This window comes from Monodelphis domestica, chromosome 3, assembly GCF_027887165.1.
Source record: "Monodelphis domestica isolate mMonDom1 chromosome 3, mMonDom1.pri, whole genome shotgun sequence".
Classification (NCBI taxonomy): domain Eukaryota; kingdom Metazoa; phylum Chordata; class Mammalia; order Didelphimorphia; family Didelphidae; genus Monodelphis; species Monodelphis domestica.
This window is the reverse complement of record NC_077229.1, coordinates 345,157,136-345,182,027: the sequence shown is the minus strand read 5'-3', so window position 1 is coordinate 345,182,027 and position 24,892 is coordinate 345,157,136. Positions and strand designations below refer to the sequence as shown.

The 24,892-nt window shown below is 39.0% G+C and overlaps 1 protein-coding gene across 1 annotated transcript in view; it reads right to left on the bottom strand.

The window, feature by feature from the left end:
- The window catches only part of BCL2 (BCL2 apoptosis regulator), a 227,662-nt gene that overhangs the window by 6,315 nt on the left and 196,455 nt on the right, over positions 1 to 24,892 (bottom strand). The gene's annotated exons all lie outside the window — the stretch shown is intronic.

Below are 24,892 nucleotides of genomic sequence, written 5' to 3'. Positions count from 1 at the left end.
CTCTGAGATTGGCTAATATGGCCAAAAAGGAAAATGATAAATGTTGGAGGGGATGTGGGAAAATTGGGACACTAATACAATGTTGGTGGATCTGTGAACTAATATGATCATTCTGAAGAGCAATTTGGAACCATGCCCAAAGGCCCCTAAAATGAACATATTCTTTCAGTATTAGGTCTGTATCGCTGCAAAAAAAAAAAGAATCAAAGAAAAAGAAAAGTACACACATGTACAAAAATATTTATAGCCTCTCTTTTTGTGGTGGCAAAGAATTGGACACTCAGGGGATGCCCATCAATTGGGGAGTGGCTGTACAAGTTATGGTATACAGTTGTTATAGGGTATTATTGTGGCACAGAAAGTGAAAAATAAGATGACATCAGAAAATGAGGGCGGGACTTTGCTTTCCAAAAGAGTCAATAAGTTTTGGGATAGCTCTAATTGTTAGGAAGTTTTTCCTTATGTCATAATTTGCATTTTTTTCAACCCACACCCAAGGCTCCTACTTCTTTCCTCTGGAGCCAAGTAGAACAAGACTAATCTGTCTTATATATGAAACCTTTCCTTTAGATATTTTTTTTTCCCAGACTAAATGCCCCTAGTTCTATAGACCAATCAGATATGGGCCATTTCTTTTAAATCAGTGTAAGTGATTTAGGGTAAAATGATTTAGGGCCCATTGTACCCAAAGGAACTGAATTCAACAGAAAAGCATCCAAGGCTATGTGAAACTGAAGATTCCAGTTAGAACTGCTTGAAGGGAGTACCTACAGAGTACCCTTGAGGGGCTCATGGATGGGAAAAGTGGTTTCTGTAATAGAAGACAGAACTTTCCCTCGGAAATACAGTGAGCAATCTCATTTTGGTTTGCGTAAGAGTTGACATAACAGCTTTTTGCACAGAGCTTGTGGGGAAGTTTACAAGGCACCCAACACTGTTGTGGCTGCTGGAATGAAAACACATTGGGAGCTGAAAAAAAAAATGTCTCCACCTTTCAGTTCTTCTGGATCTAGGTTTTAACAGTCAGTATGTTCTGTGACTATGGGCAAATTATGTGCAGTTGGCTTCCCTGAACTTCAATTTACTCATCTGTTCAATGGAATGTGCATTGCTGTGACAAAGAACTTTGTACAGAAATACGAGTTCTGTTCTTCAGTCATCTTGAAATCAAGTCAGGATTTGGTGGTGGTTTTTTTTTTTTTTTTAAGTTTCTTCTGCCTATAAGCAAAGGACATCCAATACTTTTCATTTGGAATAATAGCGCTTTTATGTTCATTTCTTCAGGAACGTAAAGGAAAATAAGAGAAGGGACCAAGCTGTCCATAAGAGACTTTACATGAAAAGCTAACATCTTATGACAGATGAAAATAACAAGCTGTTCTCTGAGATATCGTTATGTGATACATTCTTGTGAAAATCAGGGGAAATGTAGCACTTTGGATTCCAGTAATGGACTTAACTATGGCAAGCTTGAGAGCGGGAACTCGGTTTTGGCTCCTAAATTCAGCCCTGACTTGACTCTAAGACCTTGAGCCAGTTTAATCTCTTCTCTTTCTAGTTACTTGTAGAAACTGTAACAGTTTTCCAGCAAGCCTGGAGAGTCCTTGATGAAGGCTTTGAGCTACATTGTTAGTATAGTCCTTTGGATATAAAAATTGCCTGATCCTTAGCTAGGGCTAGAGTAGAGGGGTTAGGCAATTGACTCAAATTCACCACGCTGGACGCGGCAGAGGCCCTCCCCAGGTCCTCTGCTGACCTTTAAGGGGCCTTGCAGTTCCCAGATTCCTGTCTGCTCTGAATTATGTTTGGAACAGTGGGGATGGATTCAGTTGACTTGTCTACACTTTCTTACGTAGTCAGCCAGCAAAGACCGGTCTCCAGCTATAATACAAAGTCAAGCTAAATGAACCAAAAGATGAGTGACAGGCGGTCATGAGGACCTAGCCTAATTGAGCTAACTGCCCACAAACAACTGCTTGCTTTGGCCTTCCAATTATGCAGAATTGCGTTTTTGCCACCAGAGGGAGCAAAGACTTTCTCTTTAACCTTTTCACACAGCTCTTTTCTGAAGTTGACTGACTGTGGTCAGTCATAGGTAATGGTAGGTGAAGTGGGTGCTCAAGATACACTCTTTTCTAGGCTAACAGTTTGGAATGCGGGCTGTGGGCTGTTTCAGTTTCATCTAGCAATGTTACCTGGATTTTTGAAAGGACAAATTATCCCTTCTTTCTCCTTGTATTGGGCTTGACAGTTTTCAGTGAGTTTTCGCCACACATTACCTCATGTGATCATCATGACAGCCTTGTGAGACTAGCAGAGCAGATATCATCATCCCCATTTTACTGATAAGGCCCCAGATGTTCAGAGAAGTTCTAAGCCTCACCCAAGGTGGGAGAGCCAGATCTGCAACTGAGGTATTACTACTCTAATATTCTCCCTACTATACCTTGCTGCCTCCCACACAAGACAAATTTGGCTGGAATATGAATGGAGAGGATACCTGTGAGAAGGGAGAGAGCCTCAGGACTCCAGAGAAACGTCTTCTAGTTTAAGATAGCTGTAGCTTTCCTGACATTGATCGATAAGAGAAGGAGCCTAGGGGAGGAACCCGATTAGAATCCAGCTTTTCTTGTGGTCATGGGGTTGCTGTGTGGTATTGAATATTGATTGAAATGAAGTGGGTAGGACCAACTAAGTAGCATAGTGGATAGATAGGACTCAGGTCTCCTAGCTGTGTGACCCTGGGCAAGTCATCTAACTCGGATTGCTTAGCCCTTGCAGCTCTTCTGTCTTAGAATCAATACTAAGACAGGAGGTAAGGGCTTAAAAAAGGAAAGAAATCAAGCAGGTGAGTGGCTGGGGCTTCAAAATCACTGAATTTCAGTGTTGAAAGTCACCTGAGGTAGAGGCATTATTGCGCAGAGGAAAATCTACTGGCTTTGAACTCAGAATTGGATTTGAATCATGGCCTTTGAGTACCATGTGACCTCATATCATTTTTTCTCTCCAGGATATAGTTTTCTTCTTTGTAAAATGTGAACCAGCTGATGCCCTTGAAGTCATATTTAAATTTTAAATCTCTGATTCTATGATCTTATGTCACCTAGGACAACCCAAATAATAATGTTATATTTAAATATGAGAGAAACAGAAAAGCAACAACATTATTTGTTGCAATGAAATTGGCCTGTATTAGACCAGTGGTTCTCAACTTCTCAATTTGTAGCAATGAGCATACATAATGCATATCAGGTATTTACATTCCGAATCATAATTGTAGCAAAATTACAGTTTTGAAGTAGCCAACAAAGTAATTTTTTGGTTTGGGGTCGCCGCAACACGAGGAACTGTATTGCGGGGTCACGGCATTAGAAAGGTTGAGAACCACTGATTTAGACCTTCTTTGCACTTGGAAGGGGATGAGGGTAAAGGTGGGGATCATCTGAGGGAAGCCCCACCAGTGTCATCACTTCCTGGTTTGGAAGAGTACACTGTGTCATGGGCTATGGGAGTTCCACCTGCACTTCTCCACCCTGTCTCTGTCCCTGGGGTTCTGCCTAGGTACTTCCCCCAACCTCCTCCTCCCTACTCCACCCTACAACATACACATCCATAAATTACAGTCTGACCTGCATCACATTGTAGATAATAATTTTGTTTCTAATATATATTATTGATAAAAAAAATTACACATTGGTACTAAATGAGATAAAGCTGTATCTATTTATCTGAGATAGCACATGAGAATGAATAATTCACATCAATGAAATGCTAAAATCAGATTGTTAAAAGCTTGTCCCTACAGCTCACTCTTTGAGCTTCTGCCCCAGAAATGCTTACCCCAATTTTTTATCTTCCAGGAATTCTATTATATTAAAGCTAATTTATTATAGAAATAAATCACATTATCTAGGGGGATTTTTGCTGTCATAAAGATGGTTAGTATTTGGCAATTATTATAAAATGTTTAAGCCACCTATTTTGGCTGACAATGAGAAAGGCCAATATAAAATGCTCAGCTTAAAATACTGATGCATCCTAAGGAATCTGTAGCATCATGATATGATTTTAGAGATGTCATAACCTCTCTGGACCTGGATTTTTGCTTCTTCCAAAATTAAGAGGTTGGACTAAATTATCTGTAAGGTATATAATATACCATGATTCCAATATTTCAGTAAGTCAGGCTTAGGTTCAGTGACTTCCTATTAGACTGTAAAAGCAAGTTTTGATTTGAATGTTCTAAGAATACATATATGTTCATAGTGATTTTTATTTTTTCTTTTTAAAACATCCTGATTTGGTCTATATCTTAAGTTTGTTTGAACAGCCTGCCATTAACTGATTAATTTTCAAACCTGTTTAAAATAAAATTTTCCCATTCATGTATTAAAAGCAAACAGAGGAGGGGAGACACTGAATATTTTGTGAGACTGACAAAATCCTATAAAGAAAATATCATATCACTTTCTCATGTTTTTTTCATGTTAGAACTTGCACCTCTTCCTGATTGTGAGATGAGATTTTCCTCTACTTAATGGTGGGCAAGGTATCATTAAGGAATCAGTGATTCAGTATGGCTGAGATTTCATTAACACTATTTTCTTCCATAGACCCTAGACAATGGAACAGCTCTACCTAAAGCAGGAATTACAATTGTCTTTTTGTTTCATGGATCTGTTAAGCAGTCTGGCCCTCTTCTGAAAAAAAGTTTCTAAATGCACAGAATTACAAAGGAAACCAACTTCATTCAAATTTAGCTGCCAAAAATTAATCAAGGTCATGGGCCCCAGGTTGAAGAACCCCTAGACCAACACCATTAAAATGGTATTCCTAACCATGGTGAGCTTTCTCCAGTCAATCCAGATATTCCAATATCCCTCCCTCTTATGTTTTGAAAAATAATTCAGAGGAGAAGGTTATGCTAAATATTCAGAGAACCTCATGTGTACATTTTTCAGTTTATAATTGCACACTGAGCACCAAAGCAAGGGGATATAACAAGGTCTTCCCCCCTTCTGTGTAAGACAAGGCTGGGCATGGGGAGCTGGTAGTGAGATTTTGCTAAGCCTGGAACCCATTCCCAGAGATGTGCTGGTAAATATTAAACAACCTGCCCTCCCATGAGCGCACCTGAAAGTTTAACCAGCATTATTAACATTTTCTCTATCATTTTTCTTAAATCTAGACAATCGACAAAACAATAAATCAGCCCTCTAGATTTCAAGGTATAAATGTTCAAAATGAAAATTTCACAATCTGCTGGTACACCTGTGTCTGCATCCCACCAATACACATGTCCACTCCTATCTCTAGTGACAAATTTGCCAAGGAGCCTTATATTAACTCTAGTGTGGAGTTTTTTAGTTATATGTATTAAATTTTATCTCTTATGAAAATCATAAAGCCATATTGAAATGTCAGCTTTAAAAAATTATTTGGTTTAAAAAAATTAGGCCTTTTCAATGTCAAAGCCTTACAGCATATTTTAAGGGAGGCAAAAGAAATCAGGCTCTACTAAAAAGTAACTCTTAGGTAAAAGGCATTAAATAAGTTCAATGATTCCATTACCTTTTGGTATGCTTTACATGGAATTCTGGATTAATGGGAATAGAAGTACAGTGGATAGTTAGAGCTCTAAGCATGGGGTTAGGAAGATCTCTGTTCTGATATGACCTAAGACAATTACTGATTGTGTGACCCCAGGCAAGTCACTTAAACACTAGCTCGGTTTCCTCATCTGTAAAATGAATATTATAATAACACCTACCTCTTGGGGTTATAAGGTTAAAATGATTGAATAATTGTAAAGTGGTTTGCAAAAGTGCTAGCTAATATTATGGTAAAGGATAGGAAAAGAGTTTAGATTTAGAACTTTAACATTGAAGTACCCTAAGGAACTCATCTGGACTAGAGCTACCTCCCGCTCTTTTTATTATCTTCTTTTTAAGGGAAGGGAATAAGTATTTATTATTATCTATTATGTGCCAGGATTTACAAATGTGATTTCATTTCATCCTCCTAACAACTCTGTGAGGCAGGTGACTTCATAATCTCCCTTTTAACTAAATGAGCAATTCTGGGTGGCTATGGCCCTAATAAATGGGTAGACCTGTTGCTAATTTTACAAGTAAATTCTTCCTTAGAGCAGGTAGGTGGTGCAATGGGTAGAGCAGGAAGACTTGCATTCAAATTTGGCCTCAGACATCTACTAGCTGTATGACCCCAGGCAAGTCACTTAACCCAGTTTGCCTCAGTTCTTCATCAGTCAAATGAGCAGGAGAAGGAAATGCAAACTGCTCCAGTATCTCTGCCAAGAAAACTCCAAATAGAGTCACAACGAGTTGGATGTGACTGAAAAAAAAATGACTGAACAGCAAAGTCTTTCTTCCTTTTTGGGATTCTTTTCTGAATGCTCATCAAAGTAGCACTATTACAGTTGCTGGAAAGTCCTAAGTTCTAAACAAGATTACTTTGTGCATACACTGTTGGAGAGAATGAAGGGATGAATGAACAAACGAGTATTACATTACAATATGTGCCAACCATGGTACAGAAAGAAAATCACAGAATGCCATAGCTAGAAGGGACTTCAGAAGCCAGTTAGTCTATTCTGTACCTAATTCGAAATCTTTGCAATATCATTGATGAGCAGTCATTCAGCATGTGCCTATAGTACTCCAGTGAAGAGAAACCTATTCTCTCCTGAGGCAGCCCATTCTACTTCTGAACAGCTCTATTAGGAAGGTTTTTCTCTCATCCGATATAATCTCCCCCCTCCACCCCATTAGACCCAGTGTTCCTTATTTTGCACCTCAGGGGCTTGGTAGTACAAGTCTTCTACCAGGGGTCAGCCTCCCAAATACTTGAAGAAAGAGAACTAGCCTGTCCTTTCCAAGTCTTCTTTCTAAGCTAAACATATCTTGTTGTTTCTTTTGAAATTAAAATTATATTCAATTATCAGATATTAAGTTTTTCTCCTTCCTATCCTTTTTATCCTCTTTTAGGGAAAAAAAAGGGAAAAACAAAACCCTTCTAACAAATAGGAGTCATCAAGCAGAACATAATTCTGTATTCAACATGATGCTCAGTTCTTTTGAACAATCCCCACATAGAATAGGCTCTATTTGTCACCATTCTGGGTGTCCTCTTCTAGACAAACTCAAACTTATAGATGTTCTTTCTAAAATGAGCCCAGAACACAACACATTAGATGAGGTCTGACATGAACAGAATACAAAGAATTATTGCTTTTCCATTATTTTGGACACTTTGCTTCCACTGAATGTGATAGAGAGAACTTTTTGGCTGCTATGTCCCCCTGTTGACTCATATTGTGCCCAGAGTCAGATAAAATTCCCTTTTTTCCCATAGCCTCTACCACCACATCTGTCCAATTCTGTATTTATGAAGTTGGTTTGTTAAACCTAAATGTAGTAGTTCTCACTTAACTCTTTACATTTTTATCTTTTATTATTATCATAGGATCACAGAATTAGAGCTGGAAAAAGTTCAGAAGCCCCATAGTTCCACCTTCTCCTTTAACAAACAAGGCCCAGAGAGTTTAGTTGAACTACCTAAAATCATTCAGGTAGTTAAGTAGCAGAGTCAGGTTCTGAGCCCAGATCTTATGATTATTCAACCCATTGTTCTAGTCTGTCAAGGTCTTCTTGAATCCTGCCTTTTGTTATCCAACATTAGGTATCCTTCCTAGCTTTGTGCCATTTGAAAATTGGACAAGCTTGTCTCCTAAATTACTGATGCAAATGCTGAATGGCAGCAGGCCAGCAAGAGATCTCTGAGGCATTTTATTGTACATCTTCTTTCAGAATGACATCCCCTTTAATGACTATGCTTGGATCTGGTCATCCAATCATTCCTTGTCCGTTTCTAATTCATTTAACTGTACATATCCTCATCTAGTCTTCCATCTTTCCATTTTGTCCACCAGGATAATATGAGAGATTTTGTTAAATGCTAGGAAGAAAACTAGATATCCTTTGTCTACAGTGACTCCCTGATCTGCCAGTTTAATAACCCAATAAAAAAGGGAAATGAAGTTTGCTTGGCATGACTGTTCTTGATTAAGTCATGCTGGTTTTTAGTGGTCACAATTTCCCTTTCTAAGGGCTCACAAGATGTCCCCTTAATAAATGTTCTAGAATTTTTCCAGGAATAGAAGTCAAGTTCACTAGTTGATAGTTTTGCAGGATCCACCCTTGTTCCCTTGTTGAAAATCAGGATGTTTGCTCTCCCCATTCTGGGACACTACCTATTTCCCAAGATCTTTAAACATCAGTTGTGATGGCTTGGCAAGCACACCTGTCAATTACTTCAGGAGCTGAGAAAATGAACTCACTGAGGACAGGCATAGGTTATTTACCTTCCCACATATTTGTGTTCTTATTCATTTTTCATTCACAACATTTTTATTCCATTTTTCCCAGATGAAAGATAATTTTCCTTAGATGAGAAAACAGAGGCCTTTTCACTGTTAATGACAACATTATCATCACATCTACTCACAATAGGACTCTTTTCCCTAATTTGATCCCCATCTTGCCCCTCATGGAATTAGAAACAAACTTTTTTGCTATTCTTAGCAGTTATCACATTCTGAGGTTTATAGCTTCTGGTACTAATCTTAAAGGGATTTTTTGAAGAGTTCTTACCCTATTGTTTATCCTGGTTTTCATTTTAAAAATTAGAATCTGAGTTGATCACTGAGTTCCCTGTATGGTCATATTGATTTCATTAAATAGCTCCCCCTTTCCCTCCTCAAAAAAAGAATAATTTCTGCTTTTGTCAGACAGTCAACAAACATTTATTAAGCACTAATGTTGTCTCAGGCGCTCTGCTAAGCACTGGGGGTACAAAGAAAGATAATCCCTGCTCTTAGGGAGCTCAGAGTCAGATGGGGGAGGCAACATGCAAACTCTTATGTACAAGCAAGCTATAGATAAGATAAATTGGAGATGGTCATTAGAGGAAAGACATTAGAATTAAAGAAGGATTGGGAATGGTTTCCTGTAGAATGTAGGATTTTAGCTGGGAGTTCAAGGAAGTCAATTAAACCACAGAAGCTCAGAAGAAAAAATAAGGAGAAAAAATGTTCCAGATTTGAGGGACAGCTAGTGAAAATGTCCTGTATCTTCTAAAAAGAACATCAATGAAGCCAACCTTGCTGGACCGTAGGGTATGTGGGAGGAACAGGGGCTATAAAATAAAAGAAGGGTTGAAAGGTGGTGGTAGTGGGTTATGAAGGTTATGAAGTCCTTTGAACACCAAAGGATTTTATATTTTATCCTAGAGGTAATAGAGAGTCACTAGAGCATATTGAATTGGGGGAAGGAAGTGACATGGTCAGACCTGAGCAGAGAATGGATCAGAGTTAGGAGAGACTTCTTGAGACCTCATTCCTTTTGGGTCAATCTCTCCTGAAGAATATTAGGCTACTAGATACTACCAATTCAATTTTTCCACCCCTTAAAATCTGCTTTCCCAAAATTTTGAACACACATCAGATTGTGGCCAACTTTACTGTAGTCTATCTTGAACATCTCTATCATGAGTCAATGACCATTTAACTTCCAAAGTTTTTGTCATTTCTACTTCAGTACCCAGTTCCTCTTTATCAGTCAGAATCAGGTCCAGAATAGTAGTTCCTTTTGTCACTTCCTCTACCTTTTAAAGGATGAAATCATCATTAAGGCAAATCAGAATTTCTCAGCTGATCTTCAGCAGAGAGAGATCCAGAGACAGAGACAGACAGTCAGACAGACAGAGACAGAGAGAGTTCTTACAACTATCTCCCATCAGAACAATGTCATCCTTCCATTCAAGATCTGTGATCTGTTTCCAGAACTTCTCTTATCTAACTCTTCCTTCTGTCTAGGTGGTCTGTAGTATACCCCTATGATGGTATTCCAACTATTTTCCCCTCTATTGATCCTTTATCCAAATCTTTTCCATCCATTTCTACCCCCCACCTGCTACTTTTTGTATGTCTTTGCCCAAGCATATTTTCTCAGGATCTAATGAGATTCTATTATTCTTTTATCTAGTCTATTCCGTTTGCCTAAGGTATGCCTTTCTAAAACCATATTTTGGTGGTAAAATCCATCCTTGGTGGTACCTATGAGATTAAATCTACCTCCTTGTATTTCTAGTTTGTCCTGTTTATTTGATATCCTTTGAACAGAGGCCAAAGAAGACATTTCCTCCCTCTTACTATTCCCACAGGCATACAACTACTGACATACAGTTTTTATGATCCATAAGAAAGCATAACATGCAATGACCAGGAAAACAGTAGTGTACTGTTCTTGCAATAGAAACAAAAGTTCCATAAACCCTGATCCAAGTTGTATCGAATTAACTTATAAAAAAGGGAGAAGCAGCTTTGGTGCTGCTCTGAGTGGGTGGTGGGCAGAGCAACATGAGGAAGTAAAGACTTCCTTTTTATACCTGAATAAAGCAGCTGGTGAGGAAGTGACTTTATTTCCCTGGTTATCATTGGTTTGACAGGATATCCTCTTCAGCCACATTGTGTTGAATGAAGGACTGAGGGTTCCTTGTGCTGAATTAGTAATGCTTTTTGCTATTTTGTCCTCATCATGACTCTTCCTCTCACCCTCTGCTACTGAACATTATACCAAAAATGCAGATTCCATGATTAAGGGGTGAGGCTAGGAAGAAAAAGGAAGGAAAAAGAGGGTGGTAGTTGGAGGGGGTGGAGGGTCAGAGAGAATTCCAAATGCCTCATGAAAAAGGATGAAGAACATTTAGCTGATTAGCCTGTATATTAGGAGAGAACCAAGCTGAGAGTCAGAAAATGAATGACTTTGCATTCTTCTAGCAACTGAACACAAGGTCTGCTCATAAATGCTTTCTCTATGAATGGTGGTTGATTTAGAGACACATTGGGGGCAGAAAGGGAAAGGGGCAAGTTGAATTACAGACCAATGACATAAAATGGAAACCCTATGCCATCTGAGCTGGAAGTAAAAACCTTAAGATAAAAGAACAAAAAACAAAACTCAGACTCTTCTTGAGGATGGTCCATTTTGGGTTTATTTAGTTATATAAACACTAGGTAAATATGAAAATAAGATCTAAATCAAAGTATGGGCTTAGTATTGGAATGGCCCAATATTTAAATGATAAACTGTTGTGCTCATTTAGCTAAATACATATCTAAAAGAGTATTGAAAAGGAGCCTAGTCCTTCAGTAAAGTCTGTAGCCCTCAAGATGGTTCAGAAGATTCTCTAGTGCAGTGTTGGCAAACCTTTTAGAGATCACATGCTCAAACTGCACCTTTAAGCTGACTGTGAGCCCCCTGCATTACCCCAGACAGCTGTGGGAGGAAGTGCTCACACTGGGCTGCTAGAGAGAGGGGCAGGGTATGTGAAAATTGTCCTCAGGCTCTGTGGAAAGGGGGAATGGAGCAGCCCCCTCCAGCACATAGTGGTACACATTCTAGTATTCACCAATATGGCTCTAGTATATCAATTTGTAAATATTTGTTAATATATTAATTTAGTCTTAATTATTAATTAAAATATTAAATACATAAAATATTAATTTTGGCCACTTATTGCTATCTATCAATATCAAAGAATTTTTCAGGTATAATTACTTTTTAAAAAACACTTACGTTCCATCTTAGAATCAATACTATGAATTGATTCCAAGACAGAAGAGCAGTAAGGGCTAGGCAATGGGAGTTAAGTAACTTGCCCAAGGTCAAGGAGTTAGGAAGTGTCTGAAGAACCCAGGTTCTTCTGGGTCTCTAGGCCTGGCTCTCAACCTACTGGGTCCCCAGATATCCTCAGCCCTTGATACTTTTTAAGAGTGCAAAGGGGTCCTGATACTCAAAAGTTTGAGAACCACTTGTCTTGAATCAAAGCTGCAGAAGACATAGGTCCATAATTATAAATCTAAAAGAGCTGGATTATCTGTCCCAATTCCCCCAATTTTACAAATGAGAAAACTGAGGCCTTAACAGATGTAATGGTTTACCCAATGACAGAGAGAAGCAAAATTGAATCTCAGGGCCTATAATGCCAACTTCCCCTATATCATACAGCTTTTCTGTCATAGGAGATCATCTGACATATGGAGAGACATTTCAATCCCATGTCTTTCAGAGGCTATTTCCATATGTATCCACAATGTACTGGTGAATTGGGCATGCAGTAATGATAAGATATTGTCCCTGTTTTCTAGAAGCATTTATCACTATGAACAAGAATAATAGGAACAACTGAGTAGCATAGTAGACAGACTGACAGACCTGGAACCAGGAGGACTTGGGTTCAAATCTTCCCTCAGACACTTTCTAGGTATCTGACCCTGGGCAAGACACTTAACTCTGAATGCCTAGTCCTTGCAGCTCTTCTGTCTTAGAACTGATACCAAGACAAAAAGCTAAGAGTTAAAAAAAAACAACCAAGAATAACAAAAATGGCAGCAACAACCCATAAATGGTGTTTCTTCAGTGAGCCTAAAGCCCTTCAGAAACAGGAATTTATTTATTGTGTAAAATACCTGTAAAAAATGTCAAGACTAGTGCTCTTTTCCACATTTTATAATCATCATTCAAATGAAGGCATGGAAAGACTGAGTGACTTCTCCAGGACCCGAGAAGAGGGAGCTGAGCATGAGTCAGTGGCAAAGCTAAGATTCCAATCCAGCCTTTCCAGTGCCTTATGAGAATTTTCTGGCTTTAACATCAAGGATTCCTCTGATCCTCTGATTCTTTTTCTCCTCTTCTTTACAAACTTCCCCTTTGGACCATGTGCTGCTCAATGTCATTGAATGGTATGGAATCCAGTCATTTCTGGGGCTACGCATGTCTTTTATTCATTGGGGGTACATTAATTACATCTATTTTTAAAGATATCTTACTGAATATGAAAATAATTGTGGATTTGAATTATTTATTTCTATTACTTAAATTAGCTTAAAGAATGATAATGAGCAAGGAGGTGGTACAGTAGATAGAGGGCTGAGCCTGGAGTCAGGAAGACTAATCTCCCTGAGTTCAAACCTGGCCTCAGACACTTACTAGAAGTGTGACTCTGGGCAAGCCTTTACTTAACCCTGTTTGCTTCAATTTCTCCATCTGTAAAATAACCTGGAGAAGGATATGTTGAGCCACTCCCATATCTTTGCCAAGAAAACCCCAAATGGCATCATAAGAGTCAGATGTGGCTAAAAAAATGACTGAACAATAGAAACAAGAAACAATGGTAAATGCATAGCCTTGGACCTTATGGCTTCCTACCCTGGTAACACCTGCCAGAGCGTGTATTCTGCTGACATAGCCTTGATGCATTCAGAAGTACCTCTAGGTAATGATGAGGTATTTAAAAAGTCTTGAATGGAGGAATGATAACTGATATCTCTTGAGTGCTTTAAGGACAGCTGAGTGTCTTCCTTGGAGCAACCCTGAAACTTAGGGAGAACCAAGGATCAAGATCTCTTTTTACAAATGAAGAAATTGAGGTTCAAAGAGGTCTAAATACCTATAGTCATATACCTAGAAGGTGAGTCTGAGCTAGAAATGGCAGTAATAACAGCTAACATTTATGTAGCATATTTTCTGTTTCAAAGCCCTTTACATCCTACCATTATATGATTCTATGCCATTGACATTTTTCCCTGCCTGAGTTCAAATGCTCTCTCATCTCTAGTTCTTGGAATCCTTGGTTTCTTACAGATTTGCTTCATTTACCACCATATACTTATGTCCCTTTAGCTTGTTAGTGTCTTCCCCTCTGGTTACCTAGTAACTGCTTTCAATATATTTTGTATTTATCAATATATTTTGTATTTATATATGCACAGCCTTCCCCATTAGAATGTAAGCTCCTTGAGAGAGAGGCTATTTCATTTTTGACTGTCTCCTCAGGGACTAGCAAAGTGGCCGGCACATAGTAGGTGCTTATGGGATGATTCTTGATTGATTTGTGCCAATCTGACATTTTTCAAAAGTAACATTTGAACCACCACTCTCAAAACAATGCTTATACTGAGGAATAAATCAATTTTTTTAATTAAAAGGCTTGAGACCATTGTCAGTCACCTTTGAAAGAAGAGGAAAATGTTGATGTATCATTGTATAATAGAAAGAGTACTGCACTGAGTGAGAATGGGGCCAAGTCTTGCTAGCTAAAAGCTCCTAGGTCAGTCAAGTCGCTCTACCTTTGTAGGTTGATCTCAGCTCCTATATAAAGAAGGTCTTAAATTCCCCTTTAGTCTCATGATTCAAATCATCAAGGGATTTAGCAAAACTGTGTAATTTGCTGCTGAGGATGCTATGTTCTGGCGGGCTTCAATTCTATCTAGTCAAACGTGGGAATGGATGGGAGTGAAGTATGGTTGTTTGGCCATGGGAAAATCACTTACCCTCCCTAAGATTATGTTTCATCATGTGGAAAATTGAGATAATAGGAGTCCTTACTTCATAGGGTTTTGAAGATTAAATGAGATGACAATAAGAATGCTTTGCATACCTTAAAGCTTTCTATACATGACAGATACAATGTGGAAGAGGAGGAGGAGGAGGTAGAGGAGGAGGATACAGTCCACCTATGTGATCTAAAGCAAATCACTTAAGTCTCTTAACCTTAATTTCTCTATCAATAAAAAGACAGAGTTGGATTAAGAGGGGTTTTTAGCCTAGAGAATGTAGACTTCTATAGAATCCATGGATACATTTTAGGAGGTTTATGAATTTGAAGAGGAAAAATCCAAACTTTATTTTGGTCTAATTGGTCTAATTTATTTTATGCATTTAAAAATATTATCCTGATAAAGAGTTTAAAGGCTTTACCAGATTGCCAAAGGGATACATGACATAAATTTATAGGTCCACAGAAAATCAAGAGTTGGAAAAGATGTCCAGGCTAAGACATCAAGTATCCAACCTTTAATTACTGGATATTCAGTGTCTCCTTTAATACTTCTAGTTACAACGAACTCGCTCTCCCCACCCAAGTAGTCTGTTCCATTTCTCAGTATTTTTAATTATCAAGAAGTTCTTCCTTATGTTGAGTCAAAATCTACCCTTCAGTAATTTCCATCCACTGGTCCTAGGGAGGCCCTCCTTAGTGAAATAGAATGAGTCTAAATTATTGATTTGTTCAGAATGAAAAAAGAATAAGAAGCATGTCCTTTCTCTAAGTCCTCTACAGGGTCCTCCTTTACCAAACATGGGCTGAGAATTTTTGAAAGTATTTCGAAAATGTCTGGGGATATTATTTATATCATGTAATCTCTACACCGCAAAGGCTTTTGTCTGAATCTATAGGTATTGCAATGCTTATTTTTGAACGTATTGGCATGACTCCTTTGTACAGATGGGGAACAGAAGGATTGAAGAGGTTGTCAACTGCCCCATGTGAGAGCAGAGATTCAAACCTGGATCTTCTTTCTGAGGGGAAATCCAGTCCTTTCCCTAAGGCACTGATTTGCAATCAGTGAGTGCCTGGGGGAATGTCTATCCAGGTTGGCAGAGGGAATGAGCAATTTTTAGCACTAGAAAGAGGTCCACAGACCTCCAGGGTTGGGACACCTGCTTGAGTTTGCTGTTCTGCTTTATTGTTCTACAATTGCTGCAAGAGTTAATTCATTAAAATATGCTGAAAATGGGAACTGAAAGCAGATGCTAGTTTAAGTCTTCTGCAGCCTGGCTTAGTTGCTGTCCTCGGCAGGCCATGGCTGGGGGCGTGGGGGTGGGCAGCCACAGTTGGGGGGAAGGAGGTTGGTTCTTTATTTATTAAACATAAAGAACCAGAAGTGGGAATTGGGGGGGGGGGGAGCTAAAGGTTTGACTCTCACTTGTTTAAATCAGCAAGTGCTGATGGAGATTGGTGGGAGAAAGGACAAAGAACATGCATTTTCTAATAGGAATCTGTTGAAAATGGCCTCAGAACTTGGGGAGTGGGGGCGGGTAGACAGGGGTGTGTGTGGGCTAGAGTGAAAAGAGCAAAATGAAACTAGTTTGAGCAGGCTGTATCCTCAGCTGAGCAACACGCGCTCGCAGTCACGCCTCTCTGTGCTGGCTCTTACTTTTTAAGGCTGATTAGGAAATAGTCCTTCAACAGTCTCCTGTTCAAACCCAGCAGCACCCCGGTTCCAAACGCTTTCGCCTTGACTGACCTGCCCCTCATCCTTAAGCAACAGCTGTCCAGAACTCCATTCGAGCTCTGATGGGGCTAGCCCAGCTGCTCACTCTCAGCCTAGGACGATGACGACGCGGCGGTAACACACTCGCTTTAAAGTTCACGCCCCGTGACTAGCGTCTTGCTCCAAAATGCAACTAGTTACATGTACATATATGTGTATACACACATGTAGGGATGTGTATTTTATTTTTTAGGGAGGTAATATGGTATATATAAGACAGAGACTGAGAGATAGGCAGAGAAAGAGACAGAGATAGACCAAGACAGAGAGAGATACAGGCAGAAAGAGACAAAGACAAAGAGAGAGAGCCAGAAAGAGGAGACAGAGACAGAGACAGAGAGAGAATATGTCTCTGCCTCCTGTTCCTACCTCCAGGTTCTCTGATCTTTCTTATGATTCTATAAAGGCTGAAAATACAAATGATACCCTCCATGAGGGGGAAAAGGATCTTAGCAATAGGATTAATTGAACTATCATAAAAATAAGGAATGATTACATACTTAGTGGCCTAGGCCAGGGGTTAGGGGATAGAAGTCGGGGAATGAGAAGGGACAGGGATTGAATTCTCCCATAATGTTCCAAATGGGTGTTTTAGGAAAATCTGCTTTCATTTTGTAGTCTATGATTTACTTCAGTTCACCTGGAAAGACTCAACATGAGTAAAAACAGATGCATTTCAAGCAACACTGCCTGGTTTTCTGACAACCCTCTTCCTTCCCCATCAAAAAAAAAAAAGAAGAGGAAAATCTCCCTATGACCTAGGAAGTCTACAAAACCCTCTGAGAATGGGAAAATACAAAATCTTCATCAATGGCAGCAGCTGCTGGGGACAGTGTAAAAAACCCAGGGCAAGGTCAGTTCAACGGTTCATGGATTCAGACTTTATTAACACATGGATGGAGAGCCCTGATTTGGCCTCTCATTTGAATAGATACTTGCTGTCAATGACCTATGAGGGTTAGTGCTCTTAAACTGCCAGTACAATAAATTCAAGATACAGAAGGGAAAAAAAGGTCCCCAAACGAAACTGTAGATGAGTCTCAAAGAATAAAAGGCCATAACATCTTCCAGTAGGCAAATCTCCAATGGGGCAGCTGACAGAAGACATGGCAAAAGAGCTTCCTCTTGCAATAAAACAAGTCTACTATCAGAGTAAACACATTCAGAAAATCCATCTGTGCATATGACCCAGGAAGGGCTGCCTGTGATTTAGGCAAAAGTCTTTAAAATAACCAAGAGGGAGTGTGGGTGGCGGGTATAGCTGAACTCTTATGGATAATAATGCAGGCACTGTCCATTCCTAATCCCAGGGCAGATAGATACTCAGTTGATTTTATGATAGGATTTGAAATAGAGTTGGAACCATTCCCTATAGATATAGATGTATTTGTAGCCATAGTCTACAAATGGGCAGTGTATAAAACTTTACATGGAAGAAATAAGTGGAGTAAGAGGTCTGGACCTTACCTGGGATTCAGAAGCCTCTTCCCTGCCAAGCTGTCATCTTAGAGCAGTCATTTCAGTTATCTGAGTCTCAATTTTTACATCTGCAAAATAGGCATAATAGTCCTTGCCTTGTCTACCTAACAGACTGTTATGCCACAAGTCTGGCTATCTGACTCCTTTGAAAATCCATATATTTTCAATGTCAACCTCACAGGGTAGTTATTAGGATCCAATAAAAGAAATTGTGTATGGGGTTGTAAATCTCCAAGCACTAGACAAATGTGAGCACCTGTTTTTGAAAGCATGACTTGGGAATTTGCATTTTATCCTTTGGGCAACAGGCAGACATATAAAGCAAACTTTTATTGGCTCTGTTCAGTCCTCCATTGCTAAAAGAAGTTACCGCTTGCCTACTCTCTAGTGTTCCTGACCTTACTTGAGCAAAGTCTCCAGAAGTAGCTTTAGCATCACTGAGTCTGGGGAACAGTCCCGTAAGAACATTCAAAGGTTTGGGCTGGCTTTACTGTTTTTTTAAAGTTTAATTAATTAAGAATATTTTTCCATAGTTCCATGATTCATGTTCTATTCCTCCCACCCCCCTCCAATTGACTTCACTTTTGTTAAGTCAGAGGGCTTACCCCTCCCCTGCCCCACAAATGTCATTTAGAGAGGGCCCATTGGGCTGCTGCACTTCAAGATTCCCTGTGAAATAGGATCTAGGAATAGAAAGAAAAGCAAAACTTCAGTTGAGCCAGAGAAAGGAAATCTAAGCTTTTGCCCAATTAGGACATTCAGAAAGAAAGAGCATCTTGTCATTGATTAGGTCCTCCACTAGGGTCCAGACTCTATTGTTCCAGTTAGGATCAGTGGCAGCAACTGTGTCTATACTAACATAAACAGAAGCAGTTCCCATGGATATCAGAGGAAGAAAAGAAACCCTGAGAAACAGGAGAGAGAATGCATCATTGAGAAATACAGTAATGCAGCCCTAACTCTCAATCATTGCTTCTTGGTGTTCCTTTGAATGTCTCCTCCTTTCCACACTTCCATCCAGGATATATGTTAGTCCATTGCTTTAAGTTTTACATTGCTCCCCCAATTTACAAAGTGACATTTTAAAAAATGACAAGGGGTGGAGGAAGCGAGGTCTAGATACAGGAGGTCCTGGGTTCAAATGTGACCTTTAACACTTCCTAGTTGTGAGAACCATCCTGGGCAAGTAAGTCCCTTAACCCCCATTCTAGTCCTTATTGCTCTTCTGTCTTGGAACCAATACACAGTATAGATTCTAAGACAGAAGGCATGGGTTTAAAAAAATGCCTGTGAACCTATTCTACGCAGATTTTACAGGAGTTGGGTTTGTTGTTGTTGTTGTTGGGGTTTTTTTTTACTTCTAAAGGAAGTGAGGTTTGTGACCGGAGCAATAGACCAAACAAGCCTGGTTGAATTTTTTAATGGTTTATGAGAGAAGGAATGATTCATTCAAGAACTCCTGAGTACTTCCATTAAAACCTCAAAGAAACAGAAATAGGAAAGCATAGACACACATGTGTTGGGAGCAGAAAAAAGATCTGTGGCTCAGATCCCAGTGGACTGTTGTTGCTGTCATTGTGGGTTGTGCCATTTCAGTCATGTCTAACTCTTCATGATCACATTTGGGATTTTCTTGGCAAAGATACTGGAGGTGTTTGCCATTTCCTTCTCCAGCTCATTCTACAGATGAGGAAACTGAGGCAAACGGGGGAAGTGACTTGCTTAGGGTCATACTGCTAGTTAAGTGTCTGAAGCCGAATTTTTGGCAGTGCTCATTTATGTTGTCAGTGATATAGAAATATGTTATATATATATATATATATATATATATATATATATACATATATATAATAAGCTTCTGGACTTGGAACTGAATTCTCATCTTCTTGCTTCCCCTGTTCCATTTTAACAACAAAAATATCCCCATCCACTTTTCTCTTTTCCAAAAATTAGGGAGATGAATCTTCCTCACTCCAGACTCAGCACAGCTATCCACTGTACTACTACCTAGTTGCCCCAGAGAGACTAACTCATGAAAACATTTGCATTCCATCAGCTGATGTGGGTAGAGGCCCTATCTCAGGCCCCAATTCATGCTAAGTATTATGTTCAAGTCTGGCCCCAGACTTTCCTGGTTGTGAAAGTCACTCGAATGCCTCACTTTCCTCAACTATAAGATGGGGATAATAATAGCATCTACCTAACAGGTTTATTATGAGGCTCGAAAGGAACAATATTTGTAAATCATGGTGGCTGGCATATAATAGGTATGTAATAAGTAGTTATTTCCTTCCTTCTCAGGGACCTTGTGTTTATAAGGAAAGAATGTGCTATTGATTGGGGAAATGTTTTATAACTGCTGTTCATGCAATACCTTTATACCAAATACCCTAAAAGAGTTGTACTTGTTTCTTGATAATGGGACACCCACCAGATAAGGACTTCTGGGCAACGGTACTATATATCCCAAACCTTTTAGGGCTAACCCTAGAACCTCGAGGAAAGCATTAATCATTGACCTTTGGGCAATGACTCCAACTGACAGAGAGAGTCTGGGTAGGGAAAGCAGCCTCCAAGCTAGGCAAACAAAGGCTATCCTGTTTTTTTTAAGAAAAGGAAGAAGGTTGATCTTTCATTCTATGGGCTAGTGAACTTCATTATCATCGCAGAGAGAATTATAGAGCAACTTATTAAAGGAATGGCTATATGTATTTTAAAATAGTTAGGAGAACTATGTTTGAGTTCTGAGGGATACTTCCTAGCTGTGATTCAGTACATTTTAGAAAAGCATGCAAATGTGATCTGCTATTTAAAATTAACCAATATGGGGGTACCTAGATGTCACAGAAGATAGAACATGAGGCCTGGACTCAGTAGGATTCCAGTTCAAGTGTAGCCTTAGACACTTCCTAGCTCTGTGACCTTGCACAAGTCACTTAATGCCATTTGTCTAGCCCTTGCCCTAATGTCTTAGAGTTGTTTCTAAAGTAGAAAGTAAGGATTTAAAATTAAAATTAAAAAAATTTCTTCAATATGTCACTGAGTGAATCTAGGTTCATTCAGAATAAACTATGCAAGTTTACCTTATTTCCATTTTTTATAGGGTTATGAGAGCCTGTGGGCACAAGGGAATGGAGAGCTGGTGTTGGAGCCTAGAAGACCTGGGTGCAAGTCCCACCTCTGACTGACATCTACTGGCTGTGTGATCTGGGGCAAATCATTTAACCTCTCATTACTCTAGGCAGTTCTCTGAGACTGTGAGTTGTAGAAAAATTGCCGCCTATATTGGCAGAGTAAATTCTTCCCTCAGAGCTCCTTACGCTCATTAAATCCTGGGTCCAGGTTTTATCCCTACTAGAGCAGGAGATGCCATAAAATAGTACAATTGATCACAACAAGGTATAGGACAGTCTTTAATTATTCACTTGTAGAAAATCTTGGGGATGGGGGAGGTTTAGATGTTTGTACTATTAGACAAACTGAGATCCAAAAATGGAGCTTTAATGATTCAGGTTAAGTTGCATAGACATTTCTGGTGGAATGCCATGGGACTCATATGGGTTTGTTCTGGTAAACATTTTTACTCTTGAATTAGATTAAAAGACACATAATAAGCTTTTGAAATTAACAGAAAATATAAAGTTGTCAGGGATAGTGTACATATTGGATAACAGAATCAGGATCTCCCACCCATGTACTGATTTTCATAATCTATAAAGATGGGTTAACTCTAATAAAATGAAATTTAATAGGGGTAGAAATAAAACTTCTCTTTCTCCCCCACCACCCCAGGTCCCTGTACAAAAATTTGTATGAAAAAGATTTTGGGGGAAAAGGGTTAGCAGACAACTAAAGTGAGGCAATAGCATAAGCTGTTGTTTAGTTGTTTCGGTCATATTTGACTCTTTGTGATACTATTTGGGGTTTGCTTGGCAAAGATAATGGAGTGATTTACTATTTCCCTTTTCAGATCATTTTACACATGTGGAACTGAGGCAAGGTTAAATCACTTACCCAGAGTCACACAACAAATAAATGTTTGAGGACAAATTTGAACTCAGGAAGATGTCTTCCTGACTTCAGGTCCAGTGCTCTATCCTCTGCACGACCTGATATAAAGTGACACCTTAAAAAAGGGAATACTATCTATCTTATGCTGTTGTAATAGAAGTGGATTGTCCTGAACAAGGGAAGAGTTATACACCTCCTACACCCCACTGGTCAGAACACACCTGAAATATTTAGGAAGGACACTGAAAAGCTCGATACATGACTAAGGGACAAGAAGACCATGCTGGAAAAGAATTAGTTGACAAACCAAGATCTCTGTCTCTGTCTCATTACTTTGTATTAACTTATTTCTATTCATGAAGCATTTTATAAGCTCCTTGAGGACAGAGACCCTTTCATTTTAGTCTTTACACCCAGCAGCTAGCACATCCCTGTCACACAGTAAGTGATTAATAAATGCTTGCTGAATTGAATGTCATAAAAAGAACTCTTACTCAAGTGTGTTTTTTTTATCTTAGATGACTTCCCTGGTCCTTTCCAACTCTGAAATTCCCTAGCTCTATGATTTAAAGGGACAATCTTAAGTAATTGTTTTCAAAAGTAAAATTATACCTTATCCAGGATTTGTTTCTGGAGGAGTTAACAAGAGCTATTTTTGAATATTCTAATCATTTTTACAAAACAGTGAGTGGTGATTTATTGTGAACATCAATGAAAAATACTATGATAAAAATGTTAGCTAAGTCTGTAGAGAAAAGGTACCATTGTGCAATGTACTATTTTGTTATTGGTTGACCAAAAAATGTGACACAAAGCCAGATCTGGATTCCTGACTAGACTTAATCAGTTACATCTTCTAGAAGTACTACATCCCCATATTTTGTTCATCAGACATTATCCAAAGGCTAAGAATTCACAATGAGGATAATTCAGACAAGTCATACCAGATTTAAGAACAAAGGATGGGTTAGTCTACAAGGTGTGTAAAACAGACCTCTTTTTTATTAATTAAATTCATATTGCATTTTGCTTAATCTCACTAAAAATAAAGAGAAAATAAACTCCTAGAGGCCAGGAACTATCTTTTGTTTCTATTTGCATGGTCGAAACTTAATTCCTGGGACAGTAAAAGCTTAATTTATGCCTGCTTTTTGGCTTAAAAGAAGAGTGTTTGACTTTTAATCAAGAAAATAAACTAGAAAAATAAATAAATAAACTTAAAAAAAAAAGAAAACTAGAGGGGAATTTTTCAGGCAGGGGGAGTAGAAGGAAAACTCCACAGTTGGTTTTTGTTTTTCATTTTTCTTTCTCTTATCTGAGTCTCAAAACTGTTTTGTTTCACAACTTTACTGACTTTGCATTTCCTTTTGAAGCTAATGCATTGTTTAAATACTACTTTGAAATAATCCTGACCCAACAAATTACTTTAAAGCTCTGAGAGAAAATACTGGGACTCATGTAAAAGGATAAATAAGCCAATGTGTTCCTGAAACTCTTCTCCTCACTGTTACCAAGAACTTTTTAATTGCTAAATCCAATGATCTTATCTGAGTCCCTATCAGTCTTGTGTTTTCTTTAGCATCTGGCATTGGTGACCATTCCCCCTTTTCTGGGTCTTCTTTTATATTCCGTAGCATTATTTTCTCTTGGTTCTCTTTTCCAAGCTTGACTGCTTTCTCAGTTTCTTTTTTCAGGTTTGGCCTTCTCCTCTTGCTTCTTGAGAATGGATACTCTCCAATAATCTGTCCTCAATTTTCTTCTCTGCTCTTCTTTTTCTACATTCCCTTGGTGATCTCATTCACTCTAAGGATCATTGTGCTTAGAGAGGTAAGGGATATCTTAGAACTCATCTAGTCCAACCCTCTCATTTTCCAGATGGGGAAAAAAACTCATGTAGATGAGATGACTTGTTCAAAGTTACAGAAGTAGTAAGTAAGCAGAGGCTGGATTCAAACTTGGATCCTCACCTCAAATCCAATCACTTCTTCTCTATACCATGCTGCTGTTTTACTCATCATCTTTCCCTCAAAACCCACACTTCCTTGAAACTTTTCTATCCTGATTTCCTGATATATAGTAGTTTCATAATGATAATGCCCTAATCTTACCATATACTTATGCTCAAAACACAGTATCATCTTTGACTCTTCCCTACCCTCACTTTCCAAACCAGTAAGTCAGACAATCCAAGTCCCATGAATTCTAAATGATATCTACCTCCTTTCTAGCTCTCTCCTCTCCATCTAAACTGTTTAGGGCTTTGTTTTCTTTTTAAACAATTTTAGAGCCTCCTCCTTGGCTTCTCTCTCTTCAGTGTCTCACTCTCTCCAATTTGTCTATCATAGAGGTGTCAAAATAATCTTTCTATAGAAGGGAGAGGTCACTCCCTTCATTCAAAACCATTACTGACTTCCTTCATTTTGCAAGATAAAATAGAAAATCCTTAATCTTGTATCTGTGGCCTTCTGTAAGCTGGCTTCCAACTTACCTTCCTGGACTCATTTCATGATAATGCCTTTCTTCTACTCTGTTTCAAACAGATTGGACTACCAACTTTTCCTCCATCTCCCCAAGCTCTCTCCCACCTCCATGCATTTGTTGCTAGCTGTCTCCCAGGCCTAGACACACTCTCTCCAAATCTCTATCTGTTGAAATCTTTCTATACCTTCAACACCCAGATCAAGTGCCACCTTCTCTGTGCAGTCTTTCTTGACCCCCTCCAACTGAAAATGATCTGTGTCCTTACATTTTCTTATACCCATCTGTCCACAGACAGGCAGAGCATCTCTGTTAGTAAGCTAGGTTCACTTCACCAGACTCCCTTTCCAGGGGATCTGTAACTAAATTGGACTATTCCATTACTCAGCTGGGTTTGTTCCTTGATGGCAGCTGTACTAGTGTCTGACAATTCATGTTTCAGCTTTAGCTCATGTTCCCAGTCAAGGTAATGTCAAGCTCTTTCAGAAAGGGCATAAATGCTTGTCCTACAACTGGCAGAAGCATTGTAGGCTCTCTTCCGTCACCTGTACTTTAAGGTACTTCTCTAAGTCCATGGCAGGTATAGCCTCTCCTCTACCATGCTCTGTTGTCTTTTTTTTTTTTTTAATTTAACTCTTTCTGCTTCAGTTCTGGGTCTTTCCAGTGAGAAACATTACTTTAGCTGTCTAACTTAGGGAAATTAACTAGTATACTACCAGCTCGTCATCT